At 42.9% G+C, this 19,991-nt stretch overlaps 2 long non-coding RNA genes across 5 annotated transcripts; both read left to right on the forward strand.

Annotated features, from left to right (window-relative positions):
- Positions 1-5,648: 5,648 nt before the first annotated feature.
- Positions 5,649-8,566, forward strand: LOC123136975 (uncharacterized). Its single transcript, XR_006467554.1, has 3 exons — positions 5,649-7,399; positions 7,804-7,944; positions 8,403-8,566. It is a non-coding gene; the product is annotated as an uncharacterized lncRNA (long non-coding RNA).
- LOC123136974 (uncharacterized) lies at positions 8,566-13,411 on the forward strand. 4 transcript variants are annotated; one of them, XR_006467552.1, is made up of 8 exons: positions 8,566-8,700; positions 8,812-8,863; positions 9,246-9,370; positions 9,452-9,544; positions 10,446-10,667; positions 10,825-10,971; positions 11,092-11,237; positions 12,975-13,411. It is a non-coding gene; the product is annotated as an uncharacterized lncRNA (long non-coding RNA). The 4 variants fall into 4 exon arrangements; XR_006467553.1 differs by having other exon boundaries at positions 8,639-8,700; positions 9,246-9,316; XR_006467550.1 differs by having other exon boundaries at positions 9,246-9,544.
- Positions 13,412-19,991: the final 6,580 nt, after the last annotated feature.

Below are 19,991 nucleotides of genomic sequence, written 5' to 3' on the forward strand. Positions count from 1 at the left end.
TGTCATTCACTTCATTTGCTCTAAACAATAGTGATAAGTTGTTCCAACATGCATGAAAATGGTACAAATGGATTCCTTGAATTTTTCTGATAATTTTTCATATATAAATTATTTAATTTGGAGTTACGGTTAATTTTCTATGAATTTTGGAAGTTTTTAGGCATTTTCTGAAATTTCAGAATTAAGTTAAATCCAGAAAATGAGTTATGACATCAGCACTGCGTCATGCTTGCATCAGCAAGTCAACAGGGCTGCCCCGGGTCAAACCTGACGTGTGGGGTCCACACGTCAGTGACACAGGGACTAATCCCGCGTTGACCCGGGCTTTGACCCACTACGGGGCCCACTGTCAGTGGCTGGGGGGGGGGTGTTTAGGGCGTCATTAGAGCTAATTAGGCGTGCCACGTCGACTTCGCCGGAGTTCGGCCGGCGACGACCAAAACTGCGGCGGGAGCTCGCCGGACTTGAGCTACAGACGACGGCTGGACTCGCGGAGACCACCGGGGCGTAGCCCGTGCTCTTCCGCATCCAACGGAGCAGGAAGGAGCGGACGGGGTGCGCTGTACTCACCGGAGTCGAGCTCGCGGCGGCGGCCGGAGCTCGGGCAACAGCGGAGATGGCGCTATGGTGCATGGGAGGAGGGGCTGGTGGGCGCTACGGGCTCCTGCGAGTTCTCTGAGCACAGCGGTGTGCTCGGATTCGAGCTGTGGTGGCTCTAGCCATGCCGGCGATGAGGCGCGGCGGCGGCGAGCTTCGGGCACGGCAGCGCTAGCGCTAGGGAGCGTGCGGAGCGACGGGAAAAAGGGGCGAACGGCAGAGGAGCTCACCGCGGTTCCGCAGGGTTGGTCAGTGGGCTCGGGGATGTCCTGTCGGCGGCGAATCGAACGGCGGCGAGCTTCGGTGGCCGGCGACGGAACGGCGATGGTGGCGGCGTTGCGGGGCTTCAGGAGGGCCGTGGGTCGGTGGGGAGGAAGGAGGGGGTCGAGGCGGAGCTCGCAAGCATAGCGAGGGGTCGAGGGGGAGACGGTGGCTGCGGTGGTGCTCGTCGAGGCGGCGGGCGCATTCGGTGGAGCGAGAGGGAGAGGCGAACAGCGGGGGGGGGGGTGGAAGAGGGGAGAGGGGAGCGGTGCAGGGGTGCGTGGCGTCGTCCGGGGGCGTCGCTGGGGAGGCCAGGGAGGAAGCAGGAGGTGCTAGGGGGGGAAGCAGGAGGTGCCCGGGCAGCGTCGGCGAGCGCCACGCCTCGCCTGTGCTTGTCCTCCTGGCAGAGGAGGAAGAGGACAAAGGAGGAGGAGGTGGGCTGGGCCGGCTGGGGGAAACTGGGCCGGCTCTGGTAAGCAGGTAAGTGGCCCAGGTAAGCTCTGTTCTTTTTATTTTATTTCAGTTTTCTATTTTGCAGGTTTGTTTTGAATTTGGTTTTGAAACCAATTCAATTTATTTTGCTTCTGACAATATTTTTAGGAGCTAAAAGAATTAAAACAATGCTCCACAAAATATTTCAGAATTATTGGACCTATATTTATTTAATAGTAGATATAAATCCAATTCAAATAATTATTGATTTAATTCAAATGCCCAAATTAAATGTTTCTGAGACACCAAAAATATTGGTTTGGATTTTACCTCTTGCCAATATTTCCAGAGGATATTAGGAACATTTTCTTGGACACATTTGAGAAGATTTAATTGTTGGTTATTTTTAGAGGTTTCTGAGGCTTTGAAAATTCCTCAATTCAAATTTCATTTGAATTTAAACATGATGCAGCAAGAGGTCTAGCCTAGTGCATTACCAGAAGCTAGGGATGTGACACTATGCATCAGTTTCAAAGATATGTGCACAAGTGTACAATAAATTCGGCCTATAGAGGACAATGTTTGGATATAGTAAAAAGGAGTAAAATTATTGTAAACTGAAAAAATGAGAAGAATGCAGTGAATCAAAAAAAAGGTTCCTGTCAAAATCTTTATTGTCTTGTAGAAAAAAAACCCGAGAGTAATCAGCTAGTGTTTCCAGTTTAGAAAAGTTGAGGAAAATAGAAGGGGTACTAATTATTTTTCCAGTTAGAAAAAAAACACAAAACTTACAAAATAAAATAAAAAGAAGGTCAATTTAAAAATAAAAAAGAGCAGCTTACTTTTCGTAAAAAGTAAAAAAAAAATAAAGCTGAGACACAAGAGACGGGATGCCCCGGACAAAAAGTAAAAAAATTAGGTGATCGCTTCGGAGAAAGTGTGAGAAATCCACGGTATATAAATGAGTAAATTCATGGTGAAAAAAGCAAAAAATAAACAAGTTCAAATTATGGATTCATGGTGATCAGACCCACCAAGCCCCATATAGTGGCACCTATATCGCCTCAAATTAATCACCTTCTAAAAAAATCCCAAGAAGTTCAAATTAAAAAAATAGAGGAGTCCGGAAAGTTTATTAAAAATGGATTTCACTGTTTCTAAAAATAGAAGTTCAAATTTAAATAGCGGAGAAGTTCAATGTTTATTATAAAACTAGATTTTTTCTTGTTACTAAAGAATAAAACTAGGAAGTCCAACCACTAGCGCATCCCCCGCCACCACGCAGCGACGAGCAACCTCGCCAGATCGCGCCGCGCGCCGCCATACCATCCTTCTCCCGGCGTCCGACCCTCACATCTCCTCCGACATCCGTCTCCAGTCCCGCCCGCCTCCTAGCCACACGCTGCTCCTTCCTCTCTTTTCTTCGGTGAAGACACGGCTTCAGTGTATCTCTAGGGACTATTGACCTTCTATCAACGGTCGGCTTGACCTTCCCAAGAAAAGTTTATGTTTGTACTTAAAAACTTTTACACAGTTTTTTGAGGACTACCTTGTTCCTAAAAAAATAAACCAAAAGGTTCAAATTAAAGTAAAAAGAAGTGTGATGTTTTTTAATACAAAAATCTTGTTTCAAACAGACAAGAAGTTTAGAGAAAACAAGAGGTTGTTTATAACAAAAACATAACTTTCACGTTTTGACAAATAGGTAAAAAAACAAGAGTTCAAAAAAAGTAAATAGAAAATAGATTTTCCTAATTCCATGTTGTTTATAAAAAAAGTTGATTGAAGTTCAAATTTAATAAAAAGAAGTTTCTAAAAGAATTGTTATCAAAGCGCCACCCATAAAAATATTAACTCTGGAAGTTCAAATTCAACAAATCTAAGAGTTCAAATAATATAAAAACCAAAAAAGAGACACCCAGATGTTTGTACAGATTCCCCCCATGGATTTCCTTGTTCCTAATAAAATATAAAGCCGAGAAGTCAAAATTAAGAAAATAGAGCAGTTCGATACTTAAAACAAAGAAGTTAAAAAAAAGATTTTCCTCGTTATTAAAGAATAAAACTATGAAGTTCAAATTAAAATAACAGAGAAGTTCAAAGTTTATAAAAACCTCAGATTCTCGTTCTAAAGAATAAAACTAATAAGTTCAAATTAAAATAAGGGACCAATAAAAAAATTAAAAAGATTTTCCTTGTTTTTCAAAAAAAAAATGGATTTTCCCTGATACAAAATATTAAACCAAGAAGTTCGATTTTAAAAAACAGAGTAATTCAATCTACATTAAAGAATGGAAACAAGAAGTTCAAAAATAAAAAAAAATCAACTTTTAAAAATATAACGCTTCATAATTTCGTAAAAAAGGATTAAGAAATAAAACCAGGAAGGCCATATTAAAAAGATGGAGAAGTTCAATGATTATAGAAAACTCGGATTTCCTTGTTATTAAAGAATGGAAACAAGAAGTTCAAAAATAAAATAACAAGAAGTTCAAATATTAAAAATAAAGCGCTTCAAAATTCCTAAAAAAGATTAAGAAAAATCAGATGAAAAATTCATTAAAAAACTCAAATATTTTCACGTAACCGAGAGAGGTTCAAGTTGATAACTGCCAGAAGTTCATGTACTACACGGTGTGCATTTTGTATTCAAAAAAGAACAAAAAAGCAAAGACTAAAAGTTTTGTTGTTACAAGTTCAAGTATTTTGTTGGAGAAAGTTAAAAAAAATATTGTGAGAGAGATTTGTACAAAAGAAATATCATTAGTGTAACACTGGCGATGGATGAGAAAATGACAAACGAAAATACATCACGGAAGTTGAACTGAAAATAGAAGGAAGTTCAACTACCAGAGTGGATGAATTTTAGATGAAAAACTTTTAAAGTCGTCGCGAGTATGAAAAAAGATCAACACGGGAAAGTTGCATGTTTACAGCAGCTTTCGAACGGTATGTCATTTGCTCAATTTCGGTGAGTGGATGGAGAACTACGAGCAGTGGATGGAGAGCTACGAGCAAGAAAATCACGTGAAAAACAGAGTGAATTTATGGTACACGCACCGAGAAGTTCAGGTTCTTCACGCCGTGCATTTTCGAAGAATCTGTTTCGCGATAGAGGCAGAACGAATGATCCCGCCGTTTTTGGAATTACTTGAAAACGGCTAGGAATCAGAGAAAACCATCAACATGAAAAAGTTTCGCATTTTTCGTAGCTTTTCAACGGTATATTATTTGCCCAATTCCGATAAAGTTCGTAGAAATTACGATGAAAATACGTTTTTCGCCATTTTCGAAACTGACTTAAAATCGTAAATAATTGGGAGAAACAATACATACCAAAAAGTTTCGCATTTGTACAATCTTTCCAACGCCATATCATTTATTGCATTCGAATGGACGGTTAAAACATTAGCTTGAAAATACGAACTCGGTAGGACTTGGACCATTTTCTAAATTACTCTTAAACCATTCAAAATTAGAAAAAAACTTTCCAGATGAAAAAGTTACGCATTTTCATAAGCTTTCCAACGCCATATCATATGCCTCTATTGGATTAGCCGTTTAGAAATGACATAAAAAAAATGAACTCAGCTATTCGGTCTACGAAATTTTACGTTTTTTCAAATTACTCTTTAACCATAGGGAATTATAAATAACTTTCAACATGTGGAAGGAGCGGTTTTGCAGCAGCTTTCCAACGCCATATTATATGCCTCATTCCGATAAATGGTTTAGAAATGCGATCGAAAATACGATTCACATTTTTTGTGCGAAGAAAAAACGGTTTTCAAAACTGCTCTTAAACCGCTTATATTTTGCCAAAAATTTAAGTTGGGTCATGATATTGGTGTCCATAGCTTTCCAACCGTATATCGCAAGCCCCGTTTGGGCAATGTTGGCAGAAGTTCAACCGAGTTCACGGGGAAGTTCAACGTACTACTAGCGGGGCAGGTCAGGTTGTGATCAGAATATTATTCTGATCCCGTGATCAGAATATTGTTTATGTGTGTGCGTATATATATAGGACAGGTCTATTTTGTTACTAGTAACAGAATAATACGATTCTGTTACCATCTCGCCCTATATAGACCGCGTCTGGTTTTTTACATTAGCTGATCAAGCCGAACCGATACTGAACTAAAAAAATCCCACCCCACCCTGCCGACCAACCCCCATCTTACCTTCTCCTGGTCGGCGCCGCCCGCCTCCCATCTCCTCCCCAGCTCCCGGCACCGTCCGCCACCCACCTGCCCCCGGCTTCCGGCGCCGCCCGCCCCCACCTGCCCACAGCTCCCGGCTCCGCCCGCCCGCCCCACCTCCTCCCTGCATCCCGACGCTGCCCTGCCCCCACTTCCGCCCTCGCTCCCGGCGCCGCCCCCTGCTTCCACCCAACGCCGGTACCGCCCCTGCATCCACTCGCCACCGGCGCCGCCATCACTCCTCGCTTCCCCCCTCACCCACTTCCTCCCTCGCTCCTGGCGCCGCCCCCAGCTTCCACCCAACACCGGCGCCGCCCCTGCTTCCACCCGCCAATGGCGCCGCCCTCACTCCCTGCTCCCCCCCGCCATCGGCGTGCCTCCCTGCTTCCAAGCGCCACCGTTGCCACCCTGCGTCCAGCCGTCGCCGTCGGGAGCCACCCTAGCGCCACCAATCGCCGCGACCAGCCGTCCCTACCACCGTCTTGGCGACCCCCACCCCCGCAGCGGACCGTCGCATCCGCGTCGCTGCATCCCGCGACCACTGCGCACCGTCCAACTCGGCAGTCCAACTTCTTGCTCCATGCTCGGTCGCTCAAGGAGCTGCGTGAAGGTCACCCCGCGCTCCACCTTCCGGACATGGGATCCCGTCGCCATGCTCCTGCAGCCACCTCCGGGGCAGTGTGCTCGGCCTCCTCTCTCCTCCTGCCACCTCCTAGCGCCATGCCGAGCACACCTCGGGCTGCCTCTTCCTCTTGCTTACTCCCGCACGAGGCACGCTGCGACGAGCACGCACCCGGCCGCCCCCACCTCCGGTAAATCGATGCACTCAGTTCAGTTTGTTTTTTCAATTCAGCTCAATTCTAAAAAAAAGTTCTCTCCATCTCTGTAGCTTGCGTGAACTTATAGCTGAGACGCGATGAACTCTATCCATTTCGACTCTTGAACTGATAGCTGATGATTTTATGAACTAGTAAAAATGTTTTTGTTTCATCTTTGACTCTTGTTCTCTGTTCTTTCACTCTCAAAATTACGTGCATGTGCAGATGCTACCTGCTGATTGCTACTTGACACAACCATTTTTGTCTTGATTTTGCAATTGTATGACACGAATTTGCTATGAGAAAAAACAAGGACAAACAGAAAACAAAAATTAGTACCTTTGTGCTTGCTAGGTGTTTGTTTATGTCTCTTAAGAACCAAACAAAACTAGTAACATCCCTACATAGGGCCGTGAGTATACTTTTAAGTTAGTTGATATGTCTGTAGGACAAAAATGAAAAAAAAGCATCCTTTTCAGTGCACCTTCGTATGCATTTTCAGTTCATTTTACAGGTCAAGGACAAGTAAATTTAGTGGCATTGCTAAAATCACAGAATAGTTGGTGCGTGTGCAGAAATATCATCGGTGCAAGTTTCAAAATTCTGTAACTTTAGATATATCACCTAAATATGTAATTATTTGCAGCAAATTTCTTCAAAATTCTGTAAAGTTTAGATATATCACCTAAATATCATCAGTGCAAGTTTCAAAATTCTGTAATTTAGATATGTCGTAAAGAAAAAATGATGAGTCACCATCTGCTTTATATTCATGTTCTCTGCAGCAAAAGTAGCAATGGGACTAACTGGGAGTGATCCCTAAACCATTTCATTAAAGGACATGGTTTCCAACAATGCTAATGCTACTAGAAATCAGCTAGAGGCCATGAAGCTTCTTGGCTTCTCCAATTAGGATGTTTGGCCAGTCCTGAAGCACCTCCTCAAGCTCTTCGACAATAACTGGGCGCCCATCTCCTGCTCAGTATGACAAGGATGCCAGTGATAATGAACACCCCCCTCACAGCAAAGAGGCGGAGTGCATACTTGCCATCTACATTTCAGAGCCCCATCAGTTCAGTGTGATCTCTCCCGGTAAGTTTGTGTACTGCTATCTCGAGTGCTCAGAAAGTGCAGAATGGATGATTTATCTCGCCTATGCAGCTCGCAAATCATATGCTCTGTCCAAAAAAAGAAACAAACACTATGCGTAGGAGTTCATGATGTAATTTATAATCAATTCATAAAGTAAGCACAAATACAGTTTCATGTGTGTTATAGAAAAATACAGTTTCATGCTATGAGCCCGTCCCCAGCGCCGCCAGCCTCCTGTCCTTCCCTCCCGCTTCCGCATGCACCCACCGCCGCCACGACCATGTCTCCACCCTCCCCATGCCCGCCACCGCTGCGACCACCCCTCCCCCTCACGATTTCTTGTTGATATCATTGTATTCGTGCTTGTTACGTGAGTTGCCTGATGGAAGTTCTGCAACTGTCAGTCCAGATGGAAGGAGATCCGTTCAAAGTGTGAGTTTTGCAACGTCGACATGCAAGTTCTACAATTTATCCATCCAGATGGGAGAAGGAGATCAGTCCAACCGATGCATCTGAAGCGAAATATGCAGAGCCATTCACCCGAGGTATCGGAATAATTCGATATTTTTTGTGTTCATTGGATTTCTGGGTTGTTAGCGCAAGTGATGCATTCTGTTTTTGCCTGTTCAGTCCAAGTGGGGGAGCAAAAGTAAGCACTCTCTACTTAGAAGTTGTGTTTGAAACCCATTTTTAATAGTAAAACAAGTAAATCAGTGTGGTAATGCTTTATTGTTATAGTTCTTAAGTGACTGAAATTATTACCATGTGTTTAGAGTTAAGCAACTACATAAGTTGCATGCTGTATTGATATACTTGTCATGCTGAAGTTCATTGGCTTCTTAAAATTTTTGATATAAACAAGCTGGTGACCGCCCATCTCTGCATGTATTTTATTTGGGATGTAAGTCTCTCTATAGTTCATGTTACGAGTAATGCAATTGGACGAGGTTGCTAGGAATATTTTTAGTTCATCTTTAATGTGATCTGCACTTCATCTTTACAGAGCCAAATCCTGGCATGCCCAGCCGGTGCTCGTGAACCCCGCCTCTATCAACTCCACTTCACTAGAGCCGTCAGTCCACAGGAGTAGAGGTAGCGGATCCCCTATAGCGGCTGCTCGTGAACCCCGCCTCCATCAGCTCCACTTCACCGAAGCCATCAGTCCGCGCCTTCTTCCATCTCCAAAAAATCTTGTTTTTTGAGTTCAGTTCTTCATCACATGTTTCACTAGCTGAAAATGCATGGTGTTCTGAAATTGCTTGTGGACCACTAGCTGAAATTGCTTGACGAACAGAGCAAAGGTTGTATCTTCATCTACTGTTTTACAGATATTCGTCATATGCACGAGCACGACTATATTTGCTTGTTATGATCTAGCGGGCAGCATTAACATTTTGACTATCCTTCTGCAGGGCCCAAACCCACTACCGTGCAAGAAAAATAAAGCAAAGCCCCAATCATCAGGTAATTAATCAGCACTAAAACATACTCCCTCCATCCGGAAATACTTGTCATGAAACTAGATAAAAGGGGATGTATCTAGATGTATTTTAGTTCTAGATACATCTCTTTTTATCCATTTTGATGACCAGTATTTTTGGACAGAGGGAGTACGTGTCTAATCCAATGTAGTGAAAGCAAGTTTGGAGTTGCCTGACTTATCTTCAAGTGTAGAACTGATAGTAAGATGGAGAAGAGATAATGCAACAAAAATCTTACATAGGGTAGTGAAGTGCATTGCGCATTCTGATTTTTTGAAGCTCCGGACATCAGTTGTATTGAGACATGGATGGCTCTACACCTGAAGCACATATATCTGACAAGCATGATCACATGTTCCCTTCAGGGTCTGATGGCCTACGGAGAGGCAAAGCGAAAGACGGTTAGGAAGCGCAAGAGAAGTGGCAAAGACAGCAGGTCCATGTGTATTTAACATCAAGTCCATGTATTACTACATCAGAAGTACTGCTAGTGAGACTTCACTGCCCCATTTCAACAAACTTGTATACGCAATCCTGGTTTGACAAAGTACTCTGTTGTTGCTGGTTTCAGTTCCCTCACTGGATTTGCAGGCTCACGACCATCCTCTAACACCCCGTCAGTGCTACCGATTTGAAGGAGCTCTGTGAGCGTGTACTGCTCTTGGTATACAATTTCATTCCTCCCTGTATTGCAGTCATTTGGGTTAGTAAACTTGTATGAACAAAAAATAATTGTGCCAGGAAGTTCCTATCTTAAAACTAGATAAGTTCAAAAAACAAACCATGACCAGTTTGAAAAAGAACCACCCTCACCCTGGCCACCCTCGCGCCACCGCGGCGCCCAGGCCGTTCACTGCCGGCACCACAGTCCGTTCACCGCCGGCACCACAGTCTGTTCACTGGTGACACAGAGGTCGTTCAACAACGCAATGGTGAGGCCTGGCCGTTCAACAACATTGCATTGACATCAGTAATGCTGTGAGAGAGCCTCTCCTCTATTTTCCTTTTGCCTTCTGACCCCCAAGTGTTCGTTATTGCATATTAGTTTTGACCAAGACATAACCTTGAGCTAATAAACTATTCTTGCTGGAAATGCATTTACAAAATTATTGACATCTTTTTGTCAGTAAGGCTGAAAGCAATCTGGAGATCCCTAGTATGTCACTGTATGTTTGTTTATACAATCCCAAATGGATTATATAGCTCCTGATAACAGAATAAATATTCTGGAAAATCTCAAATACTATCATACGGTAAGTTCAAAAAAATCCGACGAGCACTTGTAATGTACATAGTTTTTGCAGAAAAGATTTAAAAAACTCGGGTTCACCGATTTAATGAATTAGTATAAGTTGAAATTTGCTAATATCCACAGTTCTGGTTGAGGAATTTAGGTAGTTTATTTTTCTAACCCCCGACTGTCTATAGTTCATTAGTTCATTGTCACTGCACACATTGTTTACAAACTTAAAGTTCAGAGGGTTGGTTGTATTTAGTACTTCTAATTGGACTATTTAAGTCCAAATGTTTACTTTGCATGATGGAAAAAGTTGTGTATCATGTAGTTCCTCCACTAGAGCCACTGCAGCCCACGACAACCCATGGTGGCGGAGTTCATCGAGTCCATCAGTCCAACCCCATGGCTTCAGGGCGTCTGAGTTTCATTGCGGCCATCAGTTCGGACACCTGCGTCACTCCGTGTGTTGCAACCATGGCTATTTGTGTCACTGCATGCTCCGTCACCGGCCTCCTGCGCACCGTGACCCCTACCGTACTCCTTCGAGGAGGTATTCATCTCTCTCTTCCTGCTCCTATGCTTTATTTGTACTAAGCTTTTGCGAAGATTCTTAATGCACATGTTTCTTATAATCTTTACATACACACACTTTCTATTTTGTCCCTCGCGTAGTCACTTTGCCTTTTGATGCTTAAATGCACCTTCAGTGCAGGTTCTCCGGTGCGCGAAGTATGCATGTTCTCTGGTGCGCCAAGTATGCAGGTTCTCCGGTGCGCCAAGTATTGCCGGCAGCGATGCCTACTTACGTCGCCAAGGCCGCGTCCTCCTCCTGAGATAAGAAGAGCGACAAGGAGGTAAAAGGAACAGCAAATTTTTACAAATTCTGCAGATGTAGTATGTATTTCCCATTTTTCCAAAGCAGCGAGTCTATGTGCTGATGTTTCACTTGTCTTCTCTTGGATGTATTTGTCTAGATGGAGAGCACGGTCTTTTTTTCGTGGAGCTGGCACTGCTGCAGTACGGCCTAGTCTACTCTAAGCCCTCCATGGTTGCTGCTGCTGTTTCTACAACCAGGCTACCGCGAAGAAGACCCCTATGTGGACTGACAATCTAAATTATAGTATGTGTTCTTTATTTATAATTGAAGTTCAAAAATATCATTGGCAGGGGTACAGAAATGATTATAGTTGTTATAGCAAAAAAGGTGCAGAAAATTAAAGAACAAAATTATTGATACACATAAACAAATTGGATTCATGTGTTATGTAGTATTGGTACTTAAGAACAAAAGTTCAGATTTCAAACTTTCAATAGTTTAGTGCTATGTAGAAAGGAACATAAGTCCACCCTACAAAAAAACCTAGTAAATGCATTTCTGTTATGATCTAAATTTGTTTTGGTCTGTCTCTTTTAGTCTCTAACAGACAACTTCCGCTAATATTGTAATAATCGGTAGTTTTTTTATCTTTAGCCCATCAAGTGTTAAGATTTCAGTGAAGTAAAATAGTTTAGTGGCATTACTAAAATCACAGAATAGTTGGTGTGTGTGTAGAAATATCGTCAGTGCAAGTTTCAAAATTCTGTAACTTCAAATATATCACCTAAATAAGTAATGATTTGCAGCGAGTTTCTTCAAAATTCTGTAAAGTTTAGATATATCACCTAAATATCGTTAGTGCAAGTTTCAAAAATCTGTAAGTTTCTATATATCATAAAGAAAAATCGATGAGTCACCATCTGCTTTATATTCATGTTGTCTGCAGCACAAGTAGCAATGGGGCTGACTGAGAGTGATCCCTGAACCATTTCATTAAAGGCCATGGTTTCCAATAATGCTAATGCTACTAGAAAGGAACTAGAGGCCATGAAGCCTCTTAGCTTCTCCAATTAGCATGTTTGGCCAGTCCTGAAGCGCCTCCTCAAGCTCTTCGACGATAACTGGGCGCCCATCAAGGACAAGAGCTACAACATCCTTGTTGACACCATTGGATGGCAAAAGCAATGAACCAATACCTACCACTACCCGTCATGTAAAAAATGCTACTTCCGTTTGTTTGGTAGCCTTCCTTAATTACCACTTGATGCTCAGCCCTCGCCGCCTCCTGTGCAGTACAATGCCGCCCTTGTACAAGGTTCAAAGACATTATACTGAGAAGGAAAGGAGATGCTACGGTCAGCAGCTTCCTCGTGCCATCGCGGTATGGTGTGTGTCCCTTGTTCATCCTCTGCCATTTGTTTTAGTAACTAGCAGCAGCATAACCCCACCTGCATATTTTTTCGTAAGTTCTACAAAATTTAGAGCTTCAGTCCAACTATGTTGCTTCTGCGATTATCCGTACGTAGAAAATCACACTAAAGATTGTTTTGTGCTCTGAACCTAAACACATTTTTTCTTTGAGCTTAAATGCATTTATTCTCTAAACACAAATGGGTTGGTTCTCTGAACTTAAGTGTATGTGTTCTGTGTGTATTCTGTGAGTGTTAGAGAACAATGAGTGTTGCCTGTCAACTATTGGTTTGGCCAGTTTCAAATTTTGGCCTGATTGAACTTTTGATAGAGCATGGGTTTGTTCTCAGTTCTAGTGCACTCAAAGCATAAGGAGTGTTTAACCTATTATTGATGGATCACTATAACTTAACTTATCATCCGGAGCAGCCCATCCTAGACGCGCAGCTGCTCTGCTCTCCACATGAATTTAGTACATAATACTCTCTCTCTCTCTCTCAATTTATTCAAACCTATAGCATGGACACAGTTTGTATGAAAAAATACCTCTCTGAAGTTCTAATTTGTTGTACAGATGCCTTCAGAAATTAACAAAATATAAATTATTATTTGTTCCTTGTTATATGACAGGATTGGATTGGGTTGTAGTGCATGTCAGGCTCTATTGATCTCCGTCCACGAGTGGTGCTACCTCGAGTCCGGTCGACAGCGTCCATGAGCGCGAGCAGCCCGTATCTGGCGGCAAGATGAGGGTCACCCATGAACCATGCTTCCCCTAATCACCTCCACCTTGTGTGAATTCGCAGCTGAGAATAAGCACAAGCACCTACAGTCCCCTGGTGGCTTTGGCCGCACTTGGCCACTAGCTCGTCCATCATGGTGACTGGCAGCCGTCCAAGTGGAACGCGGACATCAGTCCAAGGAGAACTAGTTCGTATAAACTGACTGTTATGTATAATTAGGGGATCCAATGTTGAAAAGTTCAATCAAGCTGTGTGTGCAAATTCAAGGAATTATTGTAGGAAAGTTTAGAAGTTTGGTTTCGTGAGGAAAATGTATGATTTCTATCAGTATTTGGTATAATTCATTTGCCTCGGGTGCAACCCAAAACTAGACAAAAACTAGACAAAACTGTCAGATGATGAAAGGGAAAATGGTTTGAATTAAAAATATTGATCAGTACGAGTTAAAAACAGTGGTCCGTTCAGAATAAAATAAATGGCAGAAATTCAAATTGTAAAAGTTCAAGCAAAAAAAGAAACCCCATAGAAATTCAAATGGTAAAAGTACAAGTCGTAAAATGAGAGAAGTTCAGAACATTTGTAAAAAATGTTAAGTTCAAAAAAAGAAACAAACAAAAGATTTTGTTTTTGAATAAAATATCATTTAGTTCAACGACATAAACTACGTAAGTACAGGGGCAATGCTACCGTAAACCATTGAAACTTTAAGAGGAAAACCTTACGCAAAAAACAAAGTAAAAGTTCAATCTGTGAAAACGTGCTTAGTACAAATCCATACGGAGATCAGTTCGAGTACTTTTTTCCGGAACAAAAAAGAAAAATACGACAGGCTTCGCCATATTCAAAATTACTCTGTGAAATAATACATCAATACAAACACAAAAAAAAATCAGTACAAGTACCCTATTTTTTCTGACGGAAAAAACAGCATGTTGGGTTTAACCTTAATCCAAATTACTCTTCAACGGTTGCGAATTGGAGAAAACGCTCAACATGACTACGTTTTGTATTTTCGATATCTTTCCAACCATATATTATTTGCCTTATTTCGACAAACTTTTAAAAAAACCACGTTCGAAATCAAATTTGACCGTATTTGAATTTGTTTTTAAACAGTAAGGAATTAGAAAAACATTTCAATACGAAAACGTTGCTCATTTTCCATAGCTTTCCAACGCCGTATCATTTGCATCAATCCGACAAACCGTTTGCATAAAATCGCGAAAATATGTTTCGCCTAGAATTTCACCATTTTCCAAATTACTTTTAAATCATATAGAATTAGAAAAAATAATACATTTATGGAAGATGCGGATTTTGACAAGCTTTCCAACGCTATCTTATTTGCACAATTCCGACAAACCGTTTGAAAATTGTGTCCAAAATACGATTCACGTTTTCGGTTTTGAAAAAAACGGTTTTTCCAAAACTGCTCTTAAACCATAATGATTTTGCAAAAACGTTCAATATACACGCCCCGTTCCGACAAAAAAATTGAAAAAGAATTTTGAACTAAAGAAGACGATCTGTTAAACAGAACTGAAAGCATCAGTTCAACCGCTCAAAAATCATTAGTACAACCGACTGAAAACGTCAGTTCAAAAAGGGTAACAGAATAATATTCTTTATATATATATATATATATATATATAAATCTTTCATCATTCACTTAAAATAGTCGATTGATCATACATTGAGTACCATATAACTGGAATTACCGATGCAAGTCGAAGAAGGATTGGCCGGTGGTGCCGGTTGGTGTCAAGTTCGATCCCACGGACCAGGAGCTGATCGAGCACCTTGAGGCCAAAGTGAGTGCTGATAGCGCGAGATCTCACCGTCTCATTGATTTGTTCATACCAACCATCGACAGTGAGCACGACATATGCTACACCCAACCTGAGAAACTTCCAGGTAAGACACCGATCGGCCGTCTACTTGCACAAACATATTCCTTTGTTTATAGCTCTATTTTTCTTTTTAGATGCAGACCTGGTGAAGCAATTACAATTTGACAGTTAATAAAAAGTGAAACAAGTGACTGCAACATGCCAAAGATGTTATGAAAATGCCAACTACGTACACTAAAACCTGTATTCGACAATACTGCAAGTATCGCACTGAGTGGCCTAAGGAAGCATTTCTTCCAGCACAATTCCAGGGCGTTCAAAAGGGGCACGTGGACCCGTCGCAAAATACAGTCGGAGTGCGGCTGTCGGATATCGGGTTCCAGCAAAACCCTTAAGGTCTGAACTCTGGGGTGCGCACGAAGTTCTTTCCCCTACTGATCCACGCCCCAAAGTCGCGTCACGAATCTAAGCTACACGATGAACAACACGAGGGACACAAGGTTTATACTAGTTCGGGCCACCGTTGTGGTGTAATACCCTACTCTAGTGTGTGTGGTCGTGGATTGCCTCTGGGGCTGATGATGAACAGTACAGAGGAAGAACAGCCTCGCGAGGGGTGTTCTTGAGCTGGTGTGGTGTTCTACTTGGGATGGATCTGAACGTCCCTCTTGGCTCTGGATGAGACGCCTTCTACTGTGGTAGCTATCTGTATATATAGAGGCCCTGGTCCTCTTTCCAAATATTGAGTGGAAAGGGAGCCAACAATGGCCATTTTGAAGGGGAACAGCTAGTACAAGTTATCCTGACTAAAGTTGGTCTTCGACTACCAAAGGCACTGGCGATGACGCCGTCTTGTGCTCCAGGTGACCTCCATCCTGCCACTCCGCTGGTCTTGGTCTCATTGCACCGATATGGTAACCTTTGCTTGATGCATCGGTACTCTGCGCCTGCGCTTGCCCCCTTTGCACCAAAGAGGAAACGAGGACACTGCGCAGGCTGGCTCCCGCCTGGCCTTGATCGTGATGGCTTGCATCATGAGCACCTCGCGAGGTACTCCTTCCCTTGATCTCTCCGCCTCCTCGCGAGCCTGCCTGGTGAGGCCGCCCCTGAGGAAGCCTTTCAAGGAAATATGCCCTAGAGGCAATAATAAAGTTATTATTTATTTCGTTACATCATGATAAATGTTTATTATTTGTGCTAGAATTGTATTAAACAAAAACATAATACATGTGTGAATACATAGACAAACATAGTGTCACTAGTATGCCTCTACTTGACTAGCTCGTTGGTCAAAGATGGTTATGTTTCCTGACCATAGACATGTGTTGTCATTTGATTAACGGGATCACATCATTAGGAGAATGATGTGATTGAATTCACCCATTCCATTAGCTTAGCACTTGATCGTTTAGTATGTTTCTATTGCTTTCTTCATGACTTATACATGTTCCTACAACTATGAGATTATGCAACTCCCGTTTACCAGAGGAACACTTTGTGTGCTACCAAACGTCACAACATAACTGGGTGATTATAAAGGAGCTCTACAGGTGTCTCCAAAGGTACGTGTTGAGTTGGCGTATTTCGAGATTAGGTTTTGTCACTCAGATTGTCGGAGAGGTATCTCTGGGCCCTCTCGGTAATGCACATCACTATAAGCCTTGCAAGCAATGTAGCTAATGAGTTAGTTACGGAATGATGCATTACATAACGAGTAAAGAGACTTGCCGGTAACGAGATTGAACTAGGTATTGAGATACCGACGATCGAATCTCAGGCAAGTAACATACCGATGACAAAGGGAACAACTTATGTTGTTATGCGGTTTGACCGATAAAGATCTTCGCAGAATATGTAGGAGCCAATATGAGCATCCTGGTTCCGCTATTGGTTATTGACCGAAGACGTGTCTCGATCAGGGTCCGCACGCTTAAAGTTAGATGACAGTTATATTATGAGTTTATTTATTATGATGTACCGAAGGTTGTTCGGAGTGCGGAATGTGATCATGGACATGACGAGGAGTCTCGAAATGGTCGAGACATGACGATTGATATATTGGAAGCCTATATTTGGATATCGGAAGTGTTCCGGGTGAAATCGGGATTTTACCAGAGTACCGAGGGGTTACCGGAACCCCCCCCCCCCCCGGGGGCTTAATGGGCCATAGTGGGCCTTAGTGGAGAAGAGGAGAGGCGGCTAGGGCAGGGCCGCGCGCCCATCCCCCTCTAGTCCGAATAGGACTAGGAGAGGGGGGCGGCGCCCCCCTTTCCTTCCTCTCTTCCTCCTCTTTCCCCCCTTCTCCTAATCCAACAAGGAAAAGGACTCCTCCTGGCGCACCTCCTCCTAGACGGCCGCACCTCCCCCCTTGCTCCTTTATATAAGGGGGCAGGGGGCACCTCTAGACACAACAACAATTGATCATTGATCTCTTAGCCATGTGCGGTGCCCCCCTCCACCATAGTCCTCCTCGATAATATTGTAGCAGTGCTTATGCGAAGCCCTGCGACGGTAGAACATCATCATGGTCATCACACCATCGTGCTGACAGAACTCTCCCTTGACACTCGGCTGGATCGGAGTTTGAGGGACGTCATCGAGCTGAACGTGTGCAAGAACTCGGAGGTGCCATGCTTTCGGTGCTTGATCGGTCGGGCCATGAAGACGTACGACTACATCAACCGCGTTGTGCTAATGCTTCCGCTTAAGGTCTACGAGGGTACGTAGACAACACTCTCCCCTCTCGTTTCTATGCATCACCATGATCTTGCGTGTGCGTAGGAATTTTTTTGAAATTTCTACGTTCCCCAATAGTGGCATTAGAGCCTGGTTTTATGCGTAGATGTTATATGCACGAGTAGAACACAAGTGAGTTGTGGGTGATACAAGTCATACTGCTTACCAACATGTCATACTTTGGTTCGGCGGTATTGTTGGATGAAGCAGCCCGGACCGACATTACGCGTATGCTTACGTGAGACTGGTTCTACCGACGTGCTTTGCACACAGGTGGCTGGCGGGTGTCAGTTTCTCCAACTTTAGTTGAACCGAGTGTGGCTACGCCCGGTCCTTGAGAAGGTTAAAACAACACTAACTTGACGAACTATCGTTGTGGTTTTGATGCATAGGTAAGAATGGATCTTGCTCAGCCCGTAGCAGCCACGTAAAACTTGCAACAACAAAGTAGAGGACATCTAACTTGTTTTTGCAGGGCATGTTGTATGGGATGATCATGTTTTCTAACCGAGTTATCGACAACTGGCAGGAGCCATATGGTTGTTGCTTTATTGTATGCAATGCAAACACCCTGTAATTGCTTTACTTTATCACTAAGCTATAGCGATAGTCGTAGAAGCAATAGGTGGTGAAACAACAACGATGCGATGATGGAGATCATGGTGTCGCGCCGGTGACGATGGTGATCATGACGGTGCTTCGAAGATGGAGATCACAAGCACAAGATGATGATGGCCATATCATATCACTTATATTGATTGCATGTGATGTTTATCCTTTATGCATCTTATTTTGCTTTGATTGATGGTAGCATTATAAGATGATCTCTCACTAAATTTCAAGGTATAAGTGTTCTCCATGAGTATGCACTGTTGCGAAAGTTCTTCGTGCTGAGGCACCATGTGATGATCGGGTGTGATAGGCTCTATGTTCAAATACAACGAGTGCAAAACAGTTGCGCACGCAGAATACTCAGGTTAAACTTGACAAGCCTAGCATATACAGATATGGCCTCGGAACACTGAGACTGAAAGTTCGAGCGTGAATCATATAGTAGATATGATAAACATAGTGATGTTCACCATTGAAAACTACTCCATCTCACGTGATGATCGAATATGGTTTAGTTGATTTGGATCACGTGATCACTTAGATGATTAGAGGGATGTCTATCTAAGTGGGATTTCTTAAGTAATATGATTAATTGAACTTAAATTTATCATGAACTTAGTTCCTGATAGTATTTTGCTTGTCTATGTTTGTTGTAGATAGATGGCTCGTGCTGTTGTTCCGTTGAATTTTAATGTGTTCCTTGAGGAAGCTAAGTTGAAAGATGATGGTAGCAATTACACGGACTGGGTCCGTAATTTGAGGATTATCCTCATTACTGCATAGAAGAATTACGTCCTGGAAGCACCGCTGGGTGCAAGGCCTACTGCAGATGCAACTGACGACGTTAAGAACGTCTGGCAGAGCAAAGCTGATGACTACTTGATAGTTCAGTGTGCCATGCTTTACGGCTTATAACCGGGACATCAACGACGTTTTGAACATCATGGAGCGTATGAGATGTTCCAGGAGTTGAAGTTAATATTTCAAGCAAATGCCCGGATTGAGAGATATGAAGTCTCCAATAAGTTTTATAGCTGCAAGATGGAAGAGAATAGTTCTATCAGTGAACATATACTCAAAATGTCTAGGTATAATAATCACTTGAGTCAACTGGGAGTTAATCTTCCCGATGATAGTGTCACTGACAGAATTCTTCAATCACTCCCACCAAGCTACAAGAGCTTCGTGATGGACTATAATATGCAAGGGATGGACAAGACTATTCCCGAGCTCTTTGCAATGCTAAAAGTTGCGGAGGTAGAAGTCAAAAAGGAGCATCAAGTGTTGATGGTCAATAAGACCACCAGTTTCAAGAAAAAGGGTAAACGGAAGAAAAAGGGGAACTTCAAGAAGAACAACAAACGACTTGCTGCTCAAGAGAAGAAACCCAAATCTGGACCTAAGCCTGAGACTGAGTGCTTCTACTGCAAGCAGACTGGTCACTGGAAGCGGAACTGCCCCAAGTATTTGGAAGATAAGAAGGATGGCAAGGTGAACAAAGGTATATGTGATATACGTGTTATTGATGTGTACCTTACTAATGCTCGCAGTAGCACCTGGGTATTTGATACTGGCTCTGTTGCTAATATTTGCAACTCGAAACAGGGACTACAGATTAGGCGAAGATTGGCTAAGGACGAGGTGACGATGCGTGTGGGAAATGGTTCCAAAGTCGATGGGATCGCGGTCAGCACGCTGCCTCTACA

The sequence above is a fragment of the Triticum aestivum genome, chromosome 6B (genome assembly GCF_018294505.1).
Source record: "Triticum aestivum cultivar Chinese Spring chromosome 6B, IWGSC CS RefSeq v2.1, whole genome shotgun sequence".
NCBI classification, from domain to species: domain Eukaryota; kingdom Viridiplantae; phylum Streptophyta; class Magnoliopsida; order Poales; family Poaceae; genus Triticum; species Triticum aestivum.